The sequence below is a fragment of the Mus pahari genome, chromosome 4, assembly GCF_900095145.1.
Source record: "Mus pahari chromosome 4, PAHARI_EIJ_v1.1, whole genome shotgun sequence".
Classification (NCBI taxonomy): domain Eukaryota; kingdom Metazoa; phylum Chordata; class Mammalia; order Rodentia; family Muridae; genus Mus; species Mus pahari.
In genome coordinates this window covers 121,350,098-121,377,117 of record NC_034593.1, presented here as the reverse complement: position 1 = coordinate 121,377,117, position 27,020 = coordinate 121,350,098, and the positions used below count along the sequence as shown (strand labels likewise).

The following is a 27,020-nucleotide window of genomic DNA, read 5'->3' as shown; positions in this document are numbered from 1 at the left end:
ACTCACTTTGTAGACCAGGCTGGCCTCAAACTCAGAAATCCACCTGCCTCTGCCTCCTGAGTGCTGGGATTAAAGGCGTGCGCCACCACGCCCGGCTAGGTCATAGCTTTTTAATTTACTATTTTAATTTTACCTTCTAGAAAATATATCAGAAAATCTGTTTTAAAACACTGATTAGATCATAGCTTTTTAACTTATTTTAAATTTTATCTCCTAGAAAATCTGTTTTAAAACATTGAATAACTAATAAGGATAAAATTAGAATAGATTTCAACTTAAGGGGAAAAATCTGTCTAGGAACTACATTAATTTCAGAAAGATTGCACTTTATAGAGTACAATTGCTAGTAGTTCTGTTGTTAGTCATAAGTTTTTGCTAAGACGTTGTTTGGGGCATGGAAGACTGGAACCTCATAGTTCGCTTTGACAGTTTGCCAGCTGGAATCCCAGCCAACCAGATAACAAGTTGTAGCAACACTCGGCCTCTAGGACTCCTGAACCTGTGCCAGGCCTTAGAGGGAAGTCTCTCTAAACTAACTATCTCTCTCTCTCTCTCTCTCTCTCTCCCCCCCCCCCAATCTGAGAGTAGAAGGCACCAGAGCCCCATGGTGTACCAAGAAGTATTCCAACTCAAGAAGTTTACAATTGGAGTCCTGGTAATATTCAGTATAGTTTTACTATTTTAAACAAATACCAAGAAGGCAACATCCCCCTTGCCTTCTTTAGTGTTCTGTCTGTAAGTGACTGAACTCAGCTGGCGAGATCTCAAGTAGGTGTGTCAGGAAATGACAATGACCCTCTCTTAATCAGTTTTAGTTAGGGTTTCACTGCTGTGAACAGACACTATGACCAAGGCAACTCTTATAAGGACAACATTTCATTGGGGCTGGCTTACAGGTTCAGAGGATCAACCAACCCATTATCACCAAGGTGAGAGCATGGCAGCATCCAGACAGGCATGGTGCAGGAGGAGCTGAGAGCTCTACATCTTCATTTGAAGGCCACTAGCAGAATAATCACTTCCAGGAAGCTAGGATGAGGGTCTTAAAAATCCACACCCACAGCAACACGCCTATTCTAACAAGGCCACAGCTACTCTCACTGGGCCGTACCTTCTAATAGTGCCACTCCCTGTCCTGAGCATTTACAAACCATCACCTGATCCTACCCAAATTTCTTTGGAAGAGAGGGGGCGGAGGGGGAAGGAGAACAGGGTTAAGGGAGAGAGGGAAAGAGAAGAGAGGAAGGTCCTACATTTCGTCTTTATTTATTGGAAATCCCTAGATATCCTCAAGTGTATAAAGATGAAGTCTGTGTCTTCTCTCAGCTCTCCTTTCCGGAATCATGATGCGTTTATCTGCTTGATGTCACCACTGATCCTGTCACTTAAACCCAAAGCTTTGTTACTGTAACTGAGTCATTCTTTTTTTCTCTACACACCTAGGATGTCACTGAACTTGGTGTTTATGTATTACTAGGAGTTCCCCCGCTAGTCATTTTCTTTCGATTCAGACTCAATTTCAGACTACTTGTTTTCACACTCTAGTACTGAATGTCTTACCCATCATTATTCATAGTGCCTTTCACCACTCACGAGGATGAATATAATTAAGAGAACATACAAGAATATGAGTTGGAAAGGTTGTAGAAGACTGGGAGCCCCATTTCTCTCTCAAATAACTCCCCCCTATCTTAGAAGTCTAAATTTTCTAACACTCAAGACTTTCACTGTGTCTTTGGTAGATTGGGTTCTGTTGTTTTTCAGTGTATTTTTCTTTTCAGGTAATTTTTTAAAAATGCATATTAGATGGGCTGGAGAGATGGCTCAGCGGTTAAGAGCACTGACTGCTTGCTCTTCCAGAGGTCCTGAGTTCAAAGCCCAGCAACCACATGGTGGCTCACAACCATCTGTAATGAGATCTGACGCCCTCTTCTGGTGTGTCAGAAGACAGCTACAGTGTACTTACATATAATAATAAATAAATCACAGGGCCGGAGTGAGCAGAAGTCCTGAGTTCAATTTCCAGCAACCACATGGTGGCTCACAACCATCTGTACAGCTACAGTGTACTTATATGCATAAGATAAATAAGTCCAAATCTTTTTTAAAAAATTCATATTAGAGAAAATGAATGCTTCAGAGCAGAGGGACCCCCAGTTGTAAGGCCTTCCCCTTTCCTTAGCAGCCAGCACACTGCCTTCTCATGGGGCATACAGAGTTAACCTAGTGCTTCATCCAGTAATAGCTAAGGCTTAAATGACTGGTCTTCAACTCTGCCTTCCATAGAATCACTGGGGACAAAGTCCTACCATAGTCCTCAGGTCGGAGAGTCTGGGTGAAGGGCTCATCCTAGCACTGAGGTGCTGCTCTTGCAGCCCAGTCTTTGGGCCCTGAGCCCAGCAGATAAAATAATGACATCAGTGGTACTATATAGGACCTAATTGACCATCGCCAGGATTGACTTGTTGGTTCTTGCATGTCTCAAAGTGCTCCACACAGATGGGATTTTTAAAAAAGATTTATTTACTTATTATATGTAAGTACACTGTAGCTGTCTTCAGACACTCCAGAAGAGGGTGTCTGATCTCATTACAGATGGTTGTGAGCCACCATGTGGTTGCTGGGATTTGAACTCAGGACCTTTGGAAGAGCAGTCGGTGCTCTTACCCATTGAGCCATCTCACCAGCCCCACAGATGGATTTTTATTGGGACATTTGAAGGTGTTACTGCTTTGACAAAAATGTTTTAACCTTAATTTTTTTTTTAACACTCAGCCATGTAATTGGGCCTCTGACCTTTTAAACAGCACCGTGTACCTTTAGTAATATGCATAGATGCCTTGATCTTATTTGCAAACTAAAACCAAGCAAACTGTATCTCCTCTAGGCTGGTAAACATTCAGCAGTTTCCCCTCCCAAGACTCTCCATGTTCCTTGTTCCTGTTCCGCCACGGTGCTTGGAAGCAGGAGATGGGCTCGCTCACGGTCAACAGGACATGATCCAGGAGGAGCTGTGAGGGACGGCGCTGCTGGTAGGTAAGGCAGGGCTCACAGTGGACGCTTGGCTTGCATGTCCAAGGTTACATGCATACTCTCGCCTCTACCTTCAACTCCAGGTTGCACTGGGAATTACAACATTAGCTGTGCACAGGACACAAGGATTAGGTTTTTAAGATAAATCTCTAAAGTTGCATGATTTTATGCGTATCTATATTTTTCTGGATTGTATTTTTATAGAGGGTTCTTATCAGATTCTTCTCTCTCTCTCTCTCTCTCTCTCTCTCTCTCTCTCTCTCTCTCTCTCTCTCTCTCTCTCTCTCTCTCTCTCTCTCTCTCTCGACAGGGTTTCTGGAACTCAGAAATCCGCCTGCCTCTGCCTCCTTTAAAGGCGTGTGTCACCACACCCGGCTCCTTATCAGATTCTTAACGTCTGATTCTTTCTGGAAAAGAAATAAAAGTCTTCTTCGCATACTAGTCTGCATGGAGAAGAGGAGTGTTATTGCCACCAGGCCCCTCCCCTCCCTCTCTGACTCAAGAACAGCCACTTCCTGAGTGAGCATTTGCATTTGTTGCTAGGTCTGCACCTAGCACTGGGAGTGGAGGCTGCTGTGGTAGTAGGCGGCAGGGCACTAGTGGAGAACTAAGGTGTGATAGTGTGCTGTAGATCTGACAGGCATTCATCCAGCTCCTGAGAGGACAACACAGAGGCAGTGAGTGCAAGAAAATCCAAAGAACTCCTTGTGCCTTTAAAGTTGATCTTAATAAAGATCTGTTTGCTTTCAAAGCTCTGAACTACTAGTAAGTTTCCTAAACTAGGCTTCTTAAAATAAAAAAATAAAAATTATTACATTTATTTATTTACTTAGGGGGGCATTCTATATCTTGAGTGTGTGTGTGTGTGTATGTGTGTGTTTGTGTATGATATGTGTGGTGTATTTGTGTGTTTGGGTGGGTATGATGTATATGATGTGTGTGTGTGTGTATGATGTGTGTGTGGTATATGTGTGTGTTTGTGTATGATGTGTGTGTGGTATATGTGTGTGTTTGTGTGTGATGTGTGTGTGATGTGTGTATGTGGTGTATGTGTGTGTGATGTATATGTGTGTGTGGTGTATGTGTGTGTGCAATGTATATATATGTGTGTGTGTGTGGTGTATGTGTGAGTTTGTGTGTGTGTAGTGAATGTGTGTGATGTGTATATATGTGTGTGTGGTATATGTGTGTGTTTATGTGTGTGATGTGTGTATGATGTGTGTATGAGTTTGTGTGTGTGATGTATATATGTGTGGTGTGTATTGAGTGTGTGATGTATATATATGTGTGTGTGGTATATGTGTGTGTGTGATGTGTGTGATGTGTGTATGAGTTTGTGTGTGTGTGATGTATGTGTGTGTTGTGCGTATTGTGTGTGTGATATGTATGTGTGTGGTGTATGTGTGTGTTTGTGTGTGTGTATGATGTCTCTGTGTGAGTGTGTGTGTATGATGTATGTGATGTGTGTATATGTGTTTGTGTGTGTTGATGTGTGTGATGTGTGTGTGGTCTGTGTGTGTATTATGTGTGTCTGACAGTGTATGTGAAGGTCACAGAAATGGTTCTGTCCTTTTACCATGTGAGTTCTGTAGATAGAACTTAGGGTGTCAGCCTTGGCAGCAAGCACCCTTGCCCATCTTGTCATCTGTAGACAAAGTTTAGGGTTTTCTCTCTCTCTCTCTCTCCCCCCTCTCCATGTGCTTGTATGTGTGCATGCACACATGTGTGCCTATGTGTATACTTGTACTTGTGAAGGTAAAGTGACAACCCTCAGGAATCTGTTCTTTCCTTCTACCATGTAGGTCCTGGGGATCAAACTCAGCTTGTCAGGTTTGCCAGCAGAAACCTTTACCTACTGAACCACAAAGTAAGGACTCCTTATAAAACCATTTTTATGTATTTATATGCATAAAGAAGTAAAGAACAAATGGATGCCCACCCATCTCCCCATTGGAAAATGAAATGCATTCTATATCTACCCTTTCCTGTGCTAGAAGCCAGGTGAAGTGGTCGGGATGGGTCTTGTGGGAGAGCACTGATGGTCAGAGAGAGCAAAGGAAGATTTTGACAGTGTTCTGTCTGTAATTCTGAGCAGGTAGTTCAGCTGCAGTGTATCTTTATGCATTCAACATAATGAATCCTGCATAAAAGCTGCTAGCTAGAACCTCTGCCCTCATTCTTGGAGCTTGAGGATGTAAGCAAACACTCTGCCACTTGATACTTCTGAGTCGCTGACTTGGTACCATCTTTGCACTGGCCTTGGTTAACCCCCCCATCCCCCTGCCACCCCTCCCACCTGGGTTATGAGGCCACCTGGATTACCCCTTTACCATGGGGGTTTGATGTCATTGTAAGGGAACCCTCAGAATGAAGATTTTCCCCAGGTTGTTAATATTCTTAGACTCCTTTCCCCATTCATATTGGGAATCTTGGGTAATTATGAACAGAGCAGGCATTACTCCCTCTCCTGCTCACCCAATCACTGCTCACCTCACCCTGTGGGTACCAACCGTGACCACTCAGTCACTCCTGTTCTCTACATGAGATCCCAGAACATGTATGTTAAGATGGAATTTTTATCTCTTTAGTGAGATTATAGCATGACTCAGAGGTTCTCTTCTTGGAGCTGGAGGGTGGGTGAGGAAGGGAGTGTACAAGTTTATGGAAGCGTGTAAGAGAAATAATTAAAGAGGCTTAGAAGTTAAAATGTTCGCTGCTGGTGAATTGGCTTGCTGAGGAGGTCTTTCCTTTAACCCCTCCTTAATCTTAGTTCACACTTAACTTTTACAGATGGGACAGCTCAGCGTTGGACTTAGTTTTCTGTAGTAAATAAGTGTAGGATATACTTGAATACATCATTGCAGGTATGCCTAAGGCCTTCTTCAAGCTTTGTTTTACTTGGCAATCCAGAAATAGACAACAGTAATAGCATTGTTTTATGGATACTATCTATCTATCTGTCTGTCTGTCTGTCTATCTATCTATCTATCTATCTATCTATAGGGTCAGGCATAATGTGACTTCCAAGTTTTCTACTAGAATATATTTTGTTGTTACCACCATTACTATCTTTATTTATCACTAATCTTAATGATTGCTTCAGTTTTTATTTTGTTTCATTCCAGTATTTCTTTAGTTAGTCCTTTATGTGTGTGAGTGTTTGCTTGTATGTCTGTGCCCTTGACCCTCTGGAAAGAGACAACTCTCTGTTCTTGCCAAGGTGCCTGTTGCTCCTCAGGTTTAAATCACTTAGGTTTCAAATGAAGACCTAAGTGTTTCTTCCTTATAAACCACTCCAATGAACTGAAGGCTGTAGTCATTTGCTTAACAAACCTCATCAATTTGCCCTTTGAATCTTGGGATAGTTTGTTGTTTGTTTGTTTGTTACTGACTTGAGGTCCAACTATATTGTTGTCTAAGTAAAGTTATCCTCCTGCCTCAAGTTCCCAACTCTAGGTCACCATATTGCCTGGCTGACACAGGATTTGTGTGTGTGTGTGTGTGTGTGTGTGTGTGTGTGTGTGTGTCTGACACAGAATTTTAAAACAAAGACAGATACAGCACATCATCTCTGTTCTTCAGACTCCAAATGACTTTTTGCCTTTTGCCATTTGTTCCTGATTTTAATTTTTAAAAGTGTTGTTAAATGTATTGTAGTGTGTGGACCCATGCACACATGCGATCTTTGGGGGGTGGAACTCATTGGACTCAACTGCCTTTCTTTACCTGTTGGGTTGTCTTGCTGACCCTGTTTTTAGTTAAATTTTTTAAATAAGATATAAGAATTTAGTAAATGAACTGCAGAAGTGTATTTGAAAGATTTTGATTGTCCATATTCATTTCTTTCCTCTCTCCACCCTGGCCCAGCCTGGTTTGAGATGTGGGTGAACTGTGTTAGAGCCCTGTGATATAGACTAGCATGTGTAGCCTGTGTTTCTCAGGGGTTAGAGCATGTTCACATTGTCATAGGATTCAGCTGAGAAATTTGGCAATCTCAGAATTCACCAGCAGCTGGGCAGGAGTCTTGCGTTACACATGCAACAAGTCCTTTGCATTTAGAACAAGTGGAGCAGACTGAAATGGAGTCCCCCCCCCCCCGAGAAAGTCATTTTCACTGTCCTTGGATTTCAGTTTCCTCTCCCAGCAGAGTATCATTTGCCTCTATTGATCTCATGGGATATTTTAAGCAGAGATGAGAGTCTTGGTGAAAACACTTTGTATTCTAAAATAAAACCAGAGCGTCTATAGAAGTGTTTGCTCATCGTTTCAGATGTTAGCCTACCAGATTTTTTTTTCTCAATATGAAGATGTAGTGTATCATCTTAGATTTTAATGTTGAGATCAGGCCAATCATAGTTTTTTTGTAGAATTTCTGATCCTATGTGAATGTCCTATTTGTATTTAAGGCTTTTTTAATTTTTGACCAAAGAATATACTCTCCTTAAATCTTAGTGAGGGTTTAGACTTAAACACAACAACTTGATATTTATCTTGAATATTTACCGAAGTGAACTGAAGATTTTTGTATCTACATAAAAACCTGCACAAATATGTTCATAGCAGCTTTTTTACGTGTAAGTGTTTTATCTTTGTGTACATATGTGTACCCAGAGCATGCCCAGTGCCCACAGAGGGCAGAGAGTGTGTTAGGTTTCCTATAACTTGAGCTGCAGGTTGCTATGAGCCATATTGTCGGTGCTGGGAGTCCCAGATCCTCTGCAAGAGCAACAAGTGCTTCTAACCATTGAGCCATCTCTTCAGCCCCAGCTTATATCAACTTCCGTATCTCTCTTTCTCCTCCCTAATTAAAGCACCCCTTTCTCGTTACCCTGATTAGACCACATGGACCCTGTTATTCCCTGCTCTACCGCTCCCCTCCATCCCAGCAATGGTCCCTTCTTACTTCCCTGGTTTCTGTACTTGCTCTGCTGTCTGTACTCACACCTGCAGGCTTGGAGCTGGGGCCTAGACAGAGAGAACACATTTCTCTGGTGATCTCACTCAACATGACCTTCTCCAGCTCCACCCCCCTGCAGATTTAGGATTTTATGGCTGTTTGGTTTTGTTGTCTTTTGGGGTAGTATCTCTCTTTTTTTCTTTTTCTTTTCTTTTTCTTTTCTTTTCTTTTCTTTTCTTTTCTTTTCTTTTCTTTCTTTTTTTTTTTTTTTTTTTTTTTTTTTTTTTTTTTTTTTTTTTTTTTTTTTTGAGACAGGGTTTCTTTGTATAGCCCTGGCTGTCCTGGAACTCACTTTGTAGACCAGGCTGGCCTCGAACTCAAATCCGCCTGCCTCTGCCTCCCGAGTGCCTGGGGGGGGATTAAAGGCGTGCACTGCCACTCCCGCCTGGTGGTATCTCTTTTGATCTAGGCTGGGGTGTTGTATCTGAAGATGCATTTCAATTGCTGATCTTCTGGTCTTCAACTGCCTAGTGATAACTGTCAGGGTGAGTACAGTGCCTCTAGCTCTCTTTTGTGCTTTTGTGACTTGGAATACCTACATTTTATTTTTGTTCTCCTTTCTCTGAGAATAAGAATAAGTAGAATATTCCATGCATTTTCCATGTGCTGTGCTCATCACTAGTTTCAGATTCTTACTTCAAAGGCTTGTTGGTTTTTTGTTTTGTTTTGTTTTGTTTTGTTGTTTTTGTTTTGAATAAAGTTCCTTAGGAAAGGAAACAGAAATCACTGCATCTTTGTTAACCTAGAATAAGGCCAATTTGGTCTAAACCAAAAATTAAAGTTGATTGAGACAAAACAGGATTACAACCAGATTCAGGCTTTCTAAAATGTGTCCAAATGCAGCCATGTTTGTAGCTCTGAACCTCAAGTGGGGACAGGAGTATACTTATGCCAATTTGGTTATCAAGAATTGTTAGTGCTGATGTACATTAAGCTAGCCTATTCATTGTGCCCTTCCTAAATGTTCCCCCTCCCCACATACACATATATACAGGTTCTTACTATGAAACCCTGGCTGGCCTGGAACTTACTATGAACTCCCAGAGTTGCCTGCCTCTGCCTCCCAGAGTAAATTCATGCACCACCATGCCCACTGGGCACTATAACGTTCTTTAAAAAAGGGAACCAGGTAGCTGGGCAGTGGTGGTGCACTCCTTTAATTCCAGCACTTGGGAGGCAGAGGCAGGCCGATTTCTGAGTTTGAGGTCTACAGAGTGAGTGCCAGGACAGCCAGGGCTACACAGAGAAACCCTGTCTGGAAAACAACAACAACAACTACAAAAAGGGATCAGGGTAGCTAGCTATGTGGTGGCACATACCTGTAATCCCAGCACAGGGGCAAATGAGTCATTTATTCATTAATATTCCCCTGTCTGTCTGTCTGTCTGTCTGTCATCATCCCCATCCTTCTCTGCTTTTGAGCCCAAGCCTTCTTCAGCCTCCTGAGTGCTAGGATTGAAGATGTGGGTTGGAATAACCTGTGTAAAATCAACCAGGTGGACTGTAGAGTGAGGACCTTGTCATAAAACAAAATTTGTGGCTTCTAGAATAGTTGCTAAATTATGTTGCTTAGTGTGTTTTTTCTTTTTCCTTTTCTTTTGTGTATGTGTGTCTTGAATTTTTTTTATTCTTTAATCTTTTTCTTTTACAGTCCAGACCTCACAGTCCACCCTCTGACTAATCCTCACCCCATACCCCCTCCCATCTCCAAGAGGATGTCCCCACCCCAAGCCCCACCCCACCAAGTGAGGGTTATGTGCATCTTCTCTCACTGAGGTAAGACCAGGCAGTCTTCTGCTGTGCATGTGTTGGGGACCTCAGACCAGCTTCCTGGTTGGTGGCTGAGTGAGAGACCTCAGGGATCCAGGTTAGTTGAAACTGCTGGTCTTCTTATGGGGTCACCCTCCTCCTTAGCTTCTTCCAGCTTTTCCCTAATTCAATCACTGGGGTCCCCAACTTCAGACCATTGGTTGGGGGTAATATATCTGTGTCTGACTTGTTCAGCTGCTTGTTGAGCTTCTCAGAGGGCAGCCATGCTAGACTCCTGTCTGTAAGCACACTATAGCATCAGTAATAGTGTCAGGCCTTGGAGCCTCCCCTTGAGATGGATCCCCATTTGGGCCAGTCACTGAACCTCTTTTCCCTCAGTCTCTTCTCCATTTTTGTTCCTGTAGTAGACAGGAACAATTCTGGGTCAGAGTTTTTGACTGTAGGATGGCAACCCCATCCCTCCACTTGTTGCTCTTTAATTTTAATCAGTTTTCAGATTTGACATTCACTTCTTTCAAAGTATATATAATTTTTTTTTTCTTGTGTGCCTGCCTATGCAGGTGTGTCTATGTCTGTGTCTCTCTGTGTCACCGTGTCTGAATCTGTGTGTGTCTATGTGTGTCACACGTGGATGGCTCTTCATATCTTTGCATGCATGTGCTTGCACTTGTGGGCATATATTCTACCTATCACCATGCTGCATGCTGATTCCTTTGGCAGGGTGACACACAACATTCATAGAATGCCAAGCAAATTATTTCAAAACATGCTGTTCTACTGTTGAGTAATATATTTGTGTTTCTCATTTTGGTTGAAATTTCCTTTTCCCTTACCTTCGGTGACATTATGAGATATGCCAGCTTTAAATTTGCTTCTGGCTTGTAACTCCCCATAGCAGGCTGAGTTTATTGTCCCTAGTATAGGTGATAGAAACTGCACTTTCTTGAGGAGTGTGACCACGGCCACCCATGCCCGAGGGAGGTGGGAGAGGCCCAGAATGCTAGGGCACCTCCCTGGATCCCCACCCAGTCCATTAGCATTGGATGCACTTGGAAGTTTTATAAGAGCCAGTGAAGGACATCAGTGTCCTCTAGCATGCCCCAGTGGAGCGAGCGTGGGAAGACCCTGAAGTGTGTGTGATCCTCCAAAGCAGGTAAGGGAGCTTCAAGCTCTCTCTCTCTTTTCTTTCTATAACTCTCTTCTTCCATACTCTTCTTTCTTACAGGTTCTTAATGGAAAATTGGTTTATAGAATGCCTTGTGATTTATACAGTGCTCTTGAGTTTTGTGAGTTCTCCGAGAAATAAGTCAAACCCAAGGAAATTGTAGCCTGTTGGTCGGAAGCCTAGTAAGGCTTTCAACTGGCATCTGATAGGGGACTGTCTTAGGCCTGGGCTCCTCCCCTGACACCAGATGTTCTACCCAGGTATAGAAGCTATGGGAATTAAGTGAAGGCTGGTGTGGTGTTTTCCTGTAATCAAGGCACTTGGAAGACTAAATCAGGTTAGTTTTGACTACAGAAGTTCTAGGCCAGTCAGGTCTACACTGCTCTTCATACCACTGCGACCAGTCTGTGTCCTGAGCTGCAGTCGTGATAGGTCCCTTTTTGTGAGCGCTCCATAGCCTCAATAATAGTGTCAGGCCTTGGGTCCACCCCTTGAGTTGGACCCTACTTTGGGCCTTTCGCCAGACCTTCTTCTCCTCAGGCTCCTCTCCATTTCCATCCTTGCAGTTCTTTCAGTTCTTTTGACTGTGGGATGGCAACCCCTTCCCTCACTTGATGCCCTGTCTTCCTGATGGAGGTGGGCTCTTTAAGTTCCCTCTCCCTACTGTTGGGCATTTCATCAAAGGTCCTTCCCTTTGAGTCCTGAGAGTCTCTCACCTCCCAGGTCTCTGGTGCATTCTGGAAGGTCCCCCCAACCTCTATCTATGGGGGTTGCTTGTTTCCTTTTTGCTTGCCCTCAGGGCTTCAGTCCTTTTCCGGAAACCCAATACAAAATCATATTCCCTCCCCCCCTCCACTCCCATCCCCTGTCCACTTTCCCTCCCAAGTCACTCCCTTCCTTCCCCCCTCCCTCCCTCCCTCCCCCCCATTGTGATTTCTTTCTTCTCCCAGGTGGACTGAGGCATCCTCACTTGGGCACTTCAACTTGTTGACCTTTTTGAGTTCTGTGGACTGTATCTTGGATATTCTGTACTTTTGGGGGGGGCTAATATCCACTTATTAGTGAGTACATACCATGCATGTCCTTTGGGGTCTGAGTTACCTCACTCAGGATGATATTTTCTAGTTCCATTCATTTGCTTCAGGATGTCCTCATTCTTAATAGCTGAGTAGTATTCCATTGTGTAAATCAACCACATTTTCTGTATCCATTCTTCCATTGTGGGACATCTGGGTTGTTTCCAGCTTCTGGCTATCACAAACAAGGCCACTATGAACATAGTAGAACATGTGCCCCTGTGGCATCATGGGACATCTTTTGGGTATACTCCCAAGAGTGGTATTGCTGGGTCTTCAGGTAGATCTATTTCCAATTGTCTGAAGAACCTGCAGATTGGTTTTCAGAGTGGTTGTGCCAGTTTGCAATCCCACCAGCAGTGGAGGAGTGTTCATCTTTTTCCACATCCTCTCCCAACATGTGTTGTCACCTGAGGTTTTGATCTTAGCCATTCTGATTGGTGTAAGGTAGAATCTCAGGGTCATTTTGATTTACATTTCTCTGATCACTAAGGACTTTGAACATTTCTTTAGGNGCTTCTCATCCATTCAAGATTCTGGGTTGTAAAATCTTGTTTAGTTCTATACCCCATTTTTTAAAAATTGGGTTGTTTGGTGTTTTGGTGGTTAGCTTCTTGAGTTCTTTATATATTTTGGATATTAGCCTACTATTGGATGTGGGGTTAGTGATGATTTTTTTTTTCCTTATCTGTAGCTTGCCAATTTGATTTCTTTAATAATAGCACTTGCCACCAAACTTGACAACTACTGTAAATGTTCATGGCTTCATTTTTGTTTGGGTCTAGCATTACTTATTGACCACAATTGACAGCTGTACTTCTATGTTAGAAGAAAGCTCCAAATGTGTGTGCTGTCCAGGATAAACTATTTTACAGTACTTACAGCTCAATAAAAATCAGTTGAACCAGTGAGGATATGTGTCAAGTATATCATAAGTATGCTTTGTATAGTGATAGATGGGAAGGATGCTGTCCATAAAATATGTCATGAGGTGTCATGGCCTCTAATTTTCTTCAAATGGGTATCTCTGAAATAGAAATGCAATTTAAGTGTATTTCTACAGTCCTGGCTATGAAAGAACTTTTAAAACAATGATGCTTGACCCATGTTTATTGCTGAAATTCAGCCCAAGTTCTAAATTCAGTGCATAGTGTTTTTTTTTTTTACTACTTCAAAATTAATTATCTAGGTGGTACTTTTAAATATTTATAAGACGAGCAGTAGTTATGTGGTAGTCACCTTAAGTTAGAAAGCCATGTTTTGTTTTGTTTTGTTTTTACACAGGAAGAGACAACTCAAAGATTGGCCTGTAGGCATGTCTGGGACATTCTTCTGATTTGTTAATTGATATGCGGGACTAGCCCACTCTGGGCAGTACCATTCCTAGGCTGGTAGGCCTGAGCTAAATACAAAGTGAGTGATAAATTCTCATTTATCTTTAAAGTTAAAACACAGGCATTTAACAAAATACCTGTTATGCTAATGTCAAAAACAAAACAAAACAACAAAACAACAACAACAACAACAAAACAAGACAAACTGAAGCTGAGTATGGTGGTGCATGAAAAGGCAGGTGGATCTGAGTTCCAGGATAGCCTAGTCTACCAGCAACATCTAGGACAGCAAGGGCTACACAAAGAAATAGTCTCAACAGAAACAACAAAAGCCAACATTATGTTAAAAGTTAATTTCCAGTGTGGTAGACTTGCCTAGGCCTGCTCTTTGTACATAGTGCTATCTCAGAACACAACTACTATTTCAAAAGTTACTTACGGGTAAAAAAAAAAATTGTTGTTTGTTTGTTTGTTTGTTTGAGGTTGCTTACATGGGTACATCCCCAGCTAAGTTTAATATGATAATTTATGGTCATTCCCCTCATCCATAGCTTCTCAGCACCTCAGGAATAGTGTATTTAAACCATGCATGGTGGCCTCTATGTATTCCCAGTACTGGAGAAGGAAGCTAAGGCAGAATTCTTACCAGTTCAAGGCTATAGTGAATTCCAGATCATCCTAAGCTACAGTGAAGTCAACTTTTAATCCCAGCAGGCCCAAGGCAAACAGGTATAGATAGTATATGGTGTAGATAGTAAATTCCAGGGTAAGCAGAGCTACATAGTGAAACTGTCTTAATACCCCCTCTCCCCCACACCCTGCTTAATTAAAATTACATAAAATTACATAGTATTCATCTAAGTTGGGGTTTTGATGTATGCTATTTTGTGGAATGTTAGATTTGTTGCATGTTCTATAAATGATGCTCCACCTGTACCTGTGAGATGCATCAGAGCATTCACTGGCTACTTCTTAGTATGCGTGATGGCTATGGCCCTCTAACTCCTGATCCAGAGGCTCAGGTGCCCTCTTCTGGCCTGGATTGAGGGAAATGAATTGTTCTTATGGGAATCTGCTGCCAGACAGTCTTAGTGAACAGTTCATTGTTTGACTGTTAGTGGTACTGCTTGCTGACACATCTTTGTTTCATTCTTGTCTGTTTGCCTAGGGATTGCACTCATTGGCTAATCCCACTTTTCCCTGGAGAGTACAGCTATGTACTCATCCATAGACTGACCCATGATCCATTGATCATCTGCATGTGCTCATTTCATATATCCCTCTTTCTTAGTTAGCTATTCCAATGCTCACCCTTTAAAAACAAGGTGGGATTCTCCTTTCAGATCCCCAGGTGGGACAGTCTCTGGCTGATCATTCCTTCAGTCTCTGCTCCACACTTTGTCTTCCTATTTATTCCCATGAGTATTTTGTTCCCCCTTTTAAGAAAGACCAAAGCATCCACACTCTGACCTTCCTTCTTGAGTGTCATATGGTCTGTGAATTGTATCTTGGGTATTACAAGCTTTGGGGCTAATATCCACTTATCAGTGAGTACATACCTCTGTATTTCAGTGAATCCCCAGAAAATAATTACACCACCAATTTAAGAGAACGATTGCATTTAAAATCCAAACTATTGCCCAAATATCTATCTTATTGTGTGTATGAATGTTTTTCCTCAATGTGTATCTCTGCACCAAATGTGTGTGTTGCTCTTAGAAGCTAGAAGTAGGGACAGGAATTAGACAGTTGTGAGCTACCATGTGGGTTCTGGAAATCAAATCTGGGTCCTTGGGAAGAACAACCAGTGTTCTTAACTACTGAACCATTGCTCCAGGCCCTAAATTAGTAATTTAAAAATAATCAAGATGGAGTGCTGTTTTTTTACTCTTGAGTAGTCATTCTTGTGCATGTCTTATATATTCCTATGACTAAATTATTTTTTTTTTTTTGAGACAGGGTTTCTCTGTATAGCTCTGGCTGTCCTGGAACTCACTCTGTAGACCAGGCTGGCCTCAAACTCAGAAATCCACCTGCCTCTACCTCCCAAGTGCTGGGATTAAAGGCATGTGCCACCACTGCCTGGCATGACTAAAAATTCTTAGGAGAGATCTTTATATCTCAAGACGCCACAGATAGAAATTTTATGTGTGTATGCCTGAGTATATGTATATGTACCATGAGCATGAAGGGGAACTTGGAAGGAAAAGATAATAGGTTCTCCGGAGCTGGGATTATATATGGTTGTAAGCAGTCTGGTATAAATGCTAGGAACCTAACCTGGGTCATGTAAGAGCAACGCATGCTAAACACTGAGCCACCTCCAGCTTCTAGAACAAAGTTTTATTAATAACAAAGTATCAGTCTTTCTGTTTGTATTTTGATACTATCTAAAGGTACCACATAGTAATACTAAAATGTTTATCAGAGTTTTCAAGTTAAAGAGCTGTCTTAAAGTGTATAGGGAACTTGTTTCTGGATATGTGGTTATCCATGGTACCTTTAAAACATCTCTTAGTATTGGTTTTTTCCTATGTGTCTTAGAGGGTTCTTTTACTCAGTTCTCTGGGTAGATTAACAGTCTCATTTAGTCTAGTCTGACTTTGAAGACCTCATTCTTCTCCCTGTCTCTGTGGATGTCAGACCTTTAGGTCTGTACCATGAATAGCCTGTTTTCCTGGCTTCCTTAGGACTGGCACATAGTAAACTAACTGTCTTAAACCAATAGCCCATGATAGGCAATGGATCTATTGACATCTCTTATTGATCTTCCATCAATTTGCCTATGAATTTCATAAAGTCATTGTTTTTAATAGCTGAGTAGTACTCCATTGTGTAAATGTACCACATTTTCTGTATCCATTCCTCTGTTGAGGGACATCTGGGTTCTTTCCAGCTTCTGGCTATTATAAATAAGGCTGCTATAAACATAGTGGAGCATGTGTTCTTATTACAAGTTGGAATATCTTTTGGGTATATGCCCAGAAGAGGTATTGCTGGGTCCTCAGGTAGTACTATGTCCAATTTTCTGAGGAACCGCCAGACTGATTTCCAGAGTGGTTGTACGAGTTTTTGGAATCCCACCAGCAATGGAGGAGTGTTCCTCTTTCTCCACAACCTTGCCAGCATCTGCTGTCACCTGAATTTTTGATCTTAGCCATTTAGACTCATGTGAGGTGGAATCTCAGGGTTGTTTTGATATGTGTTTCCCTGATGACTAAGGATGTTGAACATTTCTTTAGGTGCTTCTTGGCCATTTGATATTCCTCAGTTGAGAATTTTGTTTAGCTTTGTAACAGTTTTTAATCGGGTTATTTGGTTCTTTGGAGTCTAACTTCTTTGTATATATTGGATATTAGTCCTCTATCAGATGTAGGGTTGGTAAAGATCCTTTCCCAATCTGTTGGTGGCCTTTTTGTCTTGTTGACAGTGTCTTTTGCCTTACAGCAGCTTTTGCAATTATGAGGTCCCATTTGTCAGTTCTTGATCTTAGAACATAAATAAGACATTGGTGTTCTGTTCAGGAAATTTTCCCCTGTGCCCATGTGTTTGAGGCTCTTCCCTCCTTTCTTCTCTTCTATTAGTTTCAGTGTATCTGGTTTTATGTGAAGAAGGTCCTTGATTTACTTGGACTTGAGCTTTATATAAAGAGATAGGAATGGATCGATTTGCATTCTTCTACATGCCAGTTGAGCCAGCACCATTTGTTGAAAATGCTGTCTTTTTTTCCCCCTCTGGATGGTTTTAGCTACTTTGTCAAAGATCAAGTGACCATAGGTGTGGGGGGTCTTTAATTCTATTCCATTAATCTTCTCGCCTGTCTCTGTACCAATACCATACGGCTTTTTTTTTTTTTTTTTTAATCGCGATTGCTCTGTAATATAGCTTGAGGTCCCTGGATCGTGATTCCTCCAGAAGTTCTTTTATTGTTGAGAATAGTTTCCCTATCCTGAGTTTTTTTCTATTCCAAATGAATTTGAGAATTGTACTTTCTAACTCTGTGAAGAATTGAGTCTATAGATTGCTTTCAGTAAGATGGCCATTTTTACCATGTTAATGCTGCCAACCCATGAGCATGGGAGGTTTTAAGAGTGGGTGCAGAGCCAGCACCCCAGGTCTGCTCCAGGAACAGATTCAGACCAGAAGGAACCCATGCCACTGGCTGGGTGGGAGTTCCTGCTTCCCTAGATCCTGGGGGCCCAGTTACATCCGGAGTGGATGTTGTGGTCTCCTCACCTGGGATCCTGAGGTAATAGAGCACCTAGGAGTCATGCTTCCTCTGGGTGTTGTGGGACTGGGTGCAGAGCCAGCACCCAAGGTCTGCTCAAGGCACTGGCTCACATTGGAAGGATCTATCTTTTTTTTTTTTTTTTAATTGAAATTTTCGGGCAATGCTTGAAGATACCAAAGACAACCAAGAGGTGGTAGATTCTTGAGGAGTGGAGTGAACTAAACACATTTGGCTTTAAGTTTAGGGTTTACCAATGTACTAACTTATGACAAATTCCAGCTAGCAGAAAGTCAAACAAACCCCTTGTAAGAAACAATTCTACGATTAACTGGTGCATGGATAAGTGAGGACTGACACAAGACATGCTCCTACTTGGGAGACTGAGTTAGTTACAAACTGCAGCAAACACATTTCCTTAACTGCCAGTGGCAATCTTACTTCAGAATTAGAGATCCTCACCCCCCCTGACCCCCCCAACCCCGTCTCCATTTGCCTCTTTAAGATAATCCCAACTCTTAAGATAACATTTTTAATTTTCTTTTTTTTTAAAAGACTTATTTATTTATTATATGTAAGTACACTGTAGCTGTCTTTAGACACTATAGAAGAGGGCGCCAGATCTCGTTACAGATGGTTGTGAGCCACCATGTGGTTGCTGGGATTTGAACTCAGGACTTTCAGAAGAGCAGTCAGTGCTCTTACCCGCTGAGCCATCTCTCCAGTCCCCCATTTTTAATTTTCAAAGACAGTAATTAAATGGTCCTAATCCATCCAAGCATGGAGGGAAGGCTACCCTAGGAAGGATAGATGTGTGTGTGTGTGTGTGTGTGTGTGTGTGTGTGTGTGTGTGTGTGTGTGTTTGTGTGTGTGTATATGTGTTTGTATGTGTACTATCTTATCAGTATTTCTATGGAAAGGCTAGGAACTTCTAAGGATGTTGATATACAGGTCTTTTCTTTTTCCCTTTTTCTTTTTGTTTTGTTTTGTTTGGGGTTGGGGGGCGGTGTTTGTTTGAGACAGTGGTTTTCTGTGTAGCCCTGGCAGNTCTAGAATTCTAGATGGAAGTGCTGGCCTCAAACTCATCGATCTGCCTGCTTCTGTTTCCCCAGGGCTAAGATTGAATATATGCTACTACCATCTGGCTTCTTTTTTAATTTAAAATTTTTTAATTTTGTGATTGTCTGTCTGCCTTTATATGTACATATGTCCGCACCGCTTGCAGTAGCCAGAAGAGGGCATCTGATCCCCTGGGACTAGAATTACAGAAGATTGTGAGCCATGTGGGTATTGGAAAGTGAACTTGGAAGAGCAACAATTGCTCTTAACTATTAAGCCATTTCTCTATTCCCACAGGTCCTTTTTCAAGAGATGGAAGTACATTACCAATGAATGCTCCACTATAGAAAGTTCTTACAAGGAGGGGAGATAGTAAAGACAGCTTCATCCTCTGCTGAACAGAGTTTAAAACCAGTCCGGGAATATAGGTAGCTGTTGATTCCCATACATATATATATATATATATTTTTTTTTTAGTAAAAAAGTAGGAACCATACAGACAAATCAACTAAGAATCTGAACTAGGGCTGGTGAGATAGCTCAGGTTAAATGTGCTCAACAGAATTTGGTTCCCAACATTCATCATATCCAACAGCTTACAACATGGGTACCTCTGCTAGCCTCTGGGCACCTGCATCTAAATGGATGCCTATTATCCCAGTGCCGAGGGAGTGGGGACAGGAAGATTCCTGGGGCTTGCTGGCCACTAACTCAAATACAATATGAGTGAGACCCTGCTTCAAGGGAAGGAGGTAGGAGTAGTCAAATAGGAGCCCTGACATCCTGGATGGATGGATGGATGGATGAAGGGAAGGAAAGAGGGAAGGAGGAAGGAAGGGAGAAAGAGATGAATGATGGATGGACAAATAAATAACATATCTTTTAAAAAGAAAGCAAGAAAACTAAATGGAGGGATTTGGTAGATTTAGAATATAAGAACTCAAAAGTGGCATTTTGGTCACAGGAGCCTTGTTTTCAAGGGCACTCCAGTGTGTAATCATGTCCACTATCCTGGACACTTTGAGATGGGGACTTACTGGGTAATCCAGCATGTCCTTGAGCTTTAGATCTGGGGTAATAGAAATTTACCATTACAATGGGTCACTGCATGTAATCTAGAAATAAGTGTATGGTAGATATAAATTATGTTCCATCTTGGTAATAAGAATAAAACACTGTTCTGGAGATTATTGATTGCTATGTATGGTTTCTCAGCTTTTCTCCATGCCAAGAGATCATTCCTAGCCAGTCAGGCAGTGGTAGTGCATGGTTTTAGTCCCAGCACTGGCAAGGACGGATTTCTAAGTTCAAGGCCAGCCTGGTCTGCAGAGTGAGTTGAGTTCCAAGACAGCCAGGACTACACAGAGAAAGTCTGTCTCAAAACCAAAAATCAATGCGTTTATCAAAAAGAATAAAGTTTGTCGCTGGAAATAACAGGGTGACAAACAATGATTGTCTAAAGTTGATTCTGGGACATGGACTTTAAAGTAGATACATTCCCTGCCCGTTAGTAGCTATAAGTATTTACCTCCCTCCATTAATCTGGATAAATTCACATACAAACATGATTCACTGACTGTGTGTGTGTGTGTGTGTGTGTGCTATTAGTATATAGTGAAAGTATTTATAGGAAAAACTACTGCCTTATTGTATGTACTTCTTGTGTAAGTGTATTTTTACTTTTAGAGCTAGAAATACATACCATTGTACAAGACCAGTAAGCCAAAAAAACGGAAACAAAAAGCCCTCCAAATTTTGAGCACCATCTGCAGTTTTCTATGGTGAGAGATATGGCTATCATCTGAATGATTCAGAGAAAGTCAAACGGTGCTGGGCTACATTACAGCACTAAATGCACATTGGTGAAATGAGATGCTGATCCATTTGCGCGCTAATGTGCTATTTTTAAGTCATGCATCATAGTGTCTTGAAAGAGGACTGTCATAATTATGATGGATTAGACTGCAGACTCAGCCCTCCGTGCAGTAATTGTTTCACAGATGCTGTTGATGTGACTTGAATTCATAATTATTGTCACAGGCAGGAGAAAGTACAAAATTAAACTCATAGGAGAACTGTGACTGCTGAAACCCTTTCTTGTTAAATGCTCACTATCAATCAAGAGATGTATTTTCAATGAAGATACTTTTTTTCTTTGATTTTATTTTTTAACATATAAGAAATAAATTAATAAACCAAGTACATGGACAAAAAAATATAAGAATCATATGATCATCTTAATGTAAGCAAAAAAAAGGAAAAGAAAAAGAAAAGTAAAAGTTTTTGATAAGAATTCAATCTTTTTTTTTTTTTTTTTTTTTTTTTTTTTTTTTTTTGAGACAGGGTTTCTCTGTAGCCCTGGCTGTCCTGGAACTCACTCTGTAGACCAAGCTGGCCTCGAACTCAGAAATCNGCCTGCCTCTGCCTCCCAAGGGCTGGGATTAAAGGCGTGAGCCACCACTACCCGGCCTCAACATGCATTCTTAATATAAGCCCTAGAACAAGTACGACTGTAGGAAAAATATTCCAACATAATAAAGGTTACATATGACAAACTCATGGCCAATATCATCCTAAATGAATAAAGCCATTAATAAGCCCCATTAAAATCAGGAATGGGAGAGGACTGCCCACTCTCGGAACTGCCCATCCATAATGTGATGGAAGCATTAGCTGGAGCAATAAGGCAAGAGAAGGGATACAAATGGGAAAATATTAAGTCAAATTATTTTCAATTGAAGATTATATTCTTATGTTCCCAAAATTTGACTACAAATTAGAAATTATCAGTAATTTCAGCAAAGTGTTATGATACATAATTGACTTATAAAATTTACCAGTCTTAATACATAAGTAACAAGCATGCTGAGAAAGAGATCATGGACACACTCCTCTTCCCAGTTTCTCAAATAAAATAAAATATTTAGAATATACATAACAAAAGAGGTAAACTTCCACAATGAAAACTTTAAAATGTGTGAAGAAAGAGATTAAGAAACATACAAGAATTTGAAGACCTCTCAAGTGTATTGCTTGATAGAATTAACATGAAAAAAGACTTTCCTACCAAAACAATTTACTGATATAATGAAATCATAATCAACATCCTCATCTCTTTCTTCACATAAATAGAAAATCCTCAATTAGATATGGAACAACAAAAGACCCAGAATAGCCAATTAGTCCTAGAGCAGTATTTGTTAGTTTTAAGTGCTAAGTGCATCTGTCTATGACCCCAACTTTTATGCATCTTTTTCTATTTTGTTCCATATTAGAATGGCTATTCCAGCTTGTTTCTTGGGACCATTTGCTTGGAAAATTGCTTTCCAACCTTTTACTGAGGAAGTGTCTGTCTTTGTCACTGAGGTGCGTTTCCTGTATGCAGCAGTATGCTGGGTCCTGATCTGTTAGTCTATGTCTTTTTATTGGGGAGTTGAGTCCACTGATATTAAGAGATACTAAGGAAAAGTGATTGTTACTTCCTGTTATTTTTGTTAGAGGCGGAATTATGTTTGTGTGGCTATCTTTTGGGTTTGTTGAAAAATTACTTTTTTTCCTAGGGTGTAGTTTCCCTCCTTGTATTTTTGTTTTCCATCTGTTATCCATTGTAAAGCTAGATTTGAGGAGAGATATTGTATACATTTGGTTTTGACATGGAATATCTTGTTTTCTCCATCTATGGTAATTGAGAGTAGCTTGGGCTGGCATTTGTGTTCTCTTAGGGTGTTTGTATGACATCTGCCCAGGATCTTCTAGCTGTCAGAGTCTCTGGTGTGTAATTCTGATAGGTCTGCCTTTATTACTTGACGTTTTTCCCTTTCTGCTTTTAATATTCTTTGTTTAGTGAATTTGGTGTTATGTGACAGGAGGAATTTCTTTTCTGGTCCAGCCTATTTGGAGTTCTGTAGGCTTCTTATATGTTGATGGGCATCTCTTTTTTTAGGTTAGGAAGTTTTCTTCTGTAATTTGTTGTAGATATTTACTGACCCTTTAAGGTGGGAATCTTTGCTCTCTTCTATACCTATTATCCTTAGCTTTGTTCTTTTCATTGTGTCCTGGATTTCCTGGATGTTTTGGGTTAGGAGCTTTTTGCCTTTTGCATTTTCTTTGGCTTTTGTGTCAATGTTTTTTATGGTGTCTTCTGTCCCTCAGATTCTCTCTTCTGTCTCTTATAATCTGTTGGTGATGCTTGCATCTATGACTCCTGATCTCTTTCCGAGGTTTTCTAACTCAGGGCTGTCTCCCTTTGTGATTTCTTTATTGTTCCTATTTCCATTTTTAGATCTTAGATGGTTTTGTTCATTTCCTTCACCTGTTTAATTGTGTTTTCTTGTAATTCTCTAAGGGATTTTGTGTTTCCTCTTTAAGGGCTTCTAGCTGTTTGCCTGTGTTCTCCTGTATTTCTTTAAGAGAGTTATTATGTCCATCTTAAATTTCTCTATTATCATTGTGAGAAGTGATTTTAGATCTGAATCTTGGTTTTCCGGTGTGATGGTGTATCCAGGACTTGCTATGTTGGGAGATTGGGTTTTGATGATGCCAAGTAACCTTGGTTTCTGTTGCTTATGTCCTTACTCTTGCCTTCCACCATCTGGTTCTCACTAGCGCTACCTGTCCTCCCTATATATGACTGGAGCCTGTCCTTTCTATGACCCTGGCTGTGTCAGAACTCTTCAGAGTCAAGCAGTCTCTGTGATCCTGAGATCCTGGGTGTGTCAGAGCTCCTGGAAGTAAAGCTGCCTCTGGGACCCTGAGATTCTGGTGTGACCAAGCTCCTGGGATCCTGGGTGTGTTAGAGTGCCTGGCAGTGGAGCTTCCTCTGGGTGTTAGGACTGGCTGCAGATCTCAGGCCCAAGGTCTGCTCAGGGCTCCGGCCCAGACTGGAAGGAACCTGTGCCACTGCTAGTTTTGTTTTTTTTAGACAAGGTTTCTGTGCATAGCCCTGACTGTCCTGGAATGCACTATTGTAGACAGAGTGGCCTCTCAACTCAGATCCACCTGCCTTTGCTTCTTGAGTGCCAAGTTTATAAAGGATGTGCCTCCACACTCAGCATAAACATGCTTTGTAAAGTCTGTACAATTAGCTGATATCATGGAATGGTGGCACATTTCTTCTTATAATTTTACCCTTAAGCTTTCCAACAACAAAAGGGGGCATATTTATAGTTGATATAACATACATTTGGTTCCTCAGACAGCCAGTCATTGTGAGGAATAGTAGGCTACTTGAATAAGCAGGTAATTATAAAGATATGGGGAGTGGGTTCTAAATGATGTCATTTTAAACTGTGCATGGGTGTTTGACCTATACACATATATATCTGGAGCTGACTTGGAAATAGTTCTGACCTCCCCAGTGGGTGCCAGGAATTAAACCCCAGTCCCAGAAGAACAGCCAGTGCTCTTAACTGCTAAGCCACCTCTCCAGCCCGTGAATAATAAGTTACTCAAACTTCTGAACCCAACCTTGTATTTGTTTATATTTTAGGGTAGGAGCAACAGCCGCTACAGTGGTTCACACCTGTAACGCTAGCAATCACAGTGTGGCAGGGGGGAACTCTTCAATTCAACAAACTGTCAGAATAATCCACAGGAACTTCACATTTCATATTCTAAGTGTTGTATATTTTATTTATTTCAGGCCACGTAAGGAAGCTAGACCCTGGTTAAAGATGAACAAATGTTCTTAATCCTGTTAATAACTACAGGCCCATAGACATGTAGCAAACTGCCTTTCAGAGTATTGATAAGAAGCCTGCAGATAGGCTCAAATAAGAATAAAATATGCACTTAAAGTAAAAATCTCCCTAAACTGTGTTTTCCTTTGTATTCTGTGATGGGAAGGGCTTCAGAGAGCTGCATGTCCCAGTAGGATCCAGTTTCTCAGTATTCACATATGTACAGTGGGAGAACAATGGGGTCCTTCCTGCTTCTCTGAAACACTCCATGCATCTTTAGGACAGTTGGATCACATGCCATCTCATTTAAATGCCATTTTAAAGCCCTTGCAGTCTTTAAAAGGTAAAATGTCATTCTGTGACTCTGAGCTCTTTATCAGCACAATTCTGACAGGCAGAATGACTACCACCAAATATATGTGGGGCTCAGGGAGCGTGGGCTTGATTTAAGTAACCCTAGGTATTAATTCCTAACAAAAATTTATGATAGACTTCAACAGCTTGCAGTTAGCCATGAGTCTTAAGTGTAATATGTTTAAAATGAGTTATTTGTTTTAAGTATAGCTGTTACTATGTGAGATCTGAAGTACCCATGGGAAGCTTAACTAGTCAAACTTTACAAGTTTCTCAAGGGACCTTTGGCCTATACTTCCCTGCGTGTGTGTGTGTGTGTGTGTGTGTGTGTGTGTGTGTGAATCCATTTTGAAAAGTGGTACCCTAATTTTCATTGGCCAATATCCTCATAAGTGACTTTCGCTAATCCCTCTTATAAAAAATGCTTTCCAAGTTAGGTGTGACTGCCATCATTGGTTCCAGAGAGACCCTGCCTCAGAATAATAGTAATTCTGATGATAACATTCCTTAGTAATCATGACAACTTTCTTCATGTAGCAAACAAACATAGGTATAATAAATAAATGACGGTACCATCTATAAATCTCCAGTAATCACATTACTTTAGAAGTATCTAATCTCATCAGTTCACTTCTAAGCAGATAATAAATGAAACCCGTGTCTGTTATTTTCAACTGGGAAAGGAAATGTGACAATTTTTCCTCCTCCTGTAAAATGTGGTTGAGATTTAATCCTCAGCAAGGAACTGATAGGGGCTTGGTATTTAGACGCAGGGCATCCAGAAGTGATTAAAATTGGGATCAGGGGTAGGATCCTCATGTGAGTGTGGGTCAAATGACAACTTTCAGAGGCTTTGGGGTCCAACTCAGGTGTTAGGGATGGGGGCTTTATAGAAAAGAGAGCAGCACACACACTCTTGTCTCTGTCATCATGGCCTGGACCGCCCCTAGACACAAACAGCAGGAAGTCTGCTCCACTTGAGAATAAAGAGCCAAAATAAGCATCTCTAACCTGCCCAACCCTATGCTCTTAGTAATAGGAAGTGGACTGAGGAAAACCATGCAAAAATAACTCCAGCAGAAGTTTATAGTTATTTGGGAATGGATACTTGTTTTACAGTCATTTAAATTTGAAAAATAACCCAATATCTTAACTATTAGGTAAATAGGTCAAATACAAACCACAGAGTCTCCCTGTCTTAAACAACGACGACTTTATGTCAGCTTAAGAAAACCTGCATGAGCCAGATAACTATAGCATGGCAGCTCTTCATTCTCTCTACTGGAAATAAGACCAAAGCCTGCGTGTTTGAAGGTACTGTTCAAATAGATACAGGATCCTATAACATCCGTGCAAAAGGGATGGCTTAGGACATAATAAAGCCAAGGGCAATATTTCCTTTTCCATCCTCTGAAAGGATAGGTTGTTTTCAGGACCTAACCAGTCAGTAGCTATCAAGGACAGTGTCCCAAGTTCCCTGGACTTCCTTTAAAAGGTTAGCCATTAGCTTTCCTCATCCACTGCTGTGCCCAGGAAATAAATTCTTTTTAATTTACACACATACATACATACACACACACAGTGAGAGAGACAGACAGACAGACAGACAGACACACACACACACGCACACACATCTGTAGCTGTCTTCAGACACACCAGAAGAGGGCGTCAGATTCTATTACAGATGGCTGTGAGACACCAAGTAGTTGCTGGGAATTGAACTCAGGACCTCTGGAAGAGCAAGCGGCCAGTGCTCTTAACTGCTGAGCCATCTCTCCAGCACTTTGACACTTTAAAATATGTTAAATTATGTGGAGTAGATCATAATAGAGTAAGGTCTTGAATGTACTTCAATTAGGTAGGACACTGTATACAGAGCCTGCAGATTTTTTAACACCAGAACTATACACATGTTACTATACATGGCTGTAAGTAATAACACTTGATTGCTATATGTGAACTGGATGTACAGCCAAAAGAATGCACCTTTAAAATTTTTAATTTTAAACTTTTTCTGTCTCTTCCTTCCCTCCCCTCAACTCTTTCTCCCAATTTCCTTACTACTCAAACCCAGAACTACCTATAAAAATATGATGTCATGGAAGCTAAAATTTCAAAAAGTGAAAATAAATGTTATTGTCTTTAAGCCTGGTTGGTTTTGAATTTACTGTGCCACTGAGAACAACCTTGGCCTCCTGATTGTTCTTTGGAGTACTAGGATTCTATGCATATGCCTGCTGCCTAGTTAATGCAGTGCTGGGGATTGAAGCCAGGGCTCTATACATGCCAGACAGCACCGTACTTGAACTACATCCCTAGCCTGCTGTGGATTTTCTTTAGAATTGAGATTTCGGTGCCCCTTTTCA

The 27,020-nt window shown here is 41.1% G+C and overlaps 1 protein-coding gene across 10 annotated transcripts in view; it reads left to right on the top strand.

The window, feature by feature from the left end:
• Positions 1–27,020, top strand: part of Tet2 (tet methylcytosine dioxygenase 2) — an 80,456-nt gene that overhangs the window by 26,811 nt on the left and 26,625 nt on the right. For 7 of the 10 annotated variants that reach the window (XM_029537322.1, XM_029537321.1, XM_029537320.1 and 4 more), the window contains exon 2: positions 2,888–3,032. The gene's annotated coding sequence lies outside the window, so the exon portion shown is untranslated. Of the gene's footprint in view, positions 1–2,887; positions 3,037–3,502; positions 3,553–8,407; positions 8,476–27,020 lie in introns of those variants that run through there. The other 3 variants (XM_029537314.1, XM_029537315.1, XM_029537316.1) reach the window with 3 other exon arrangements.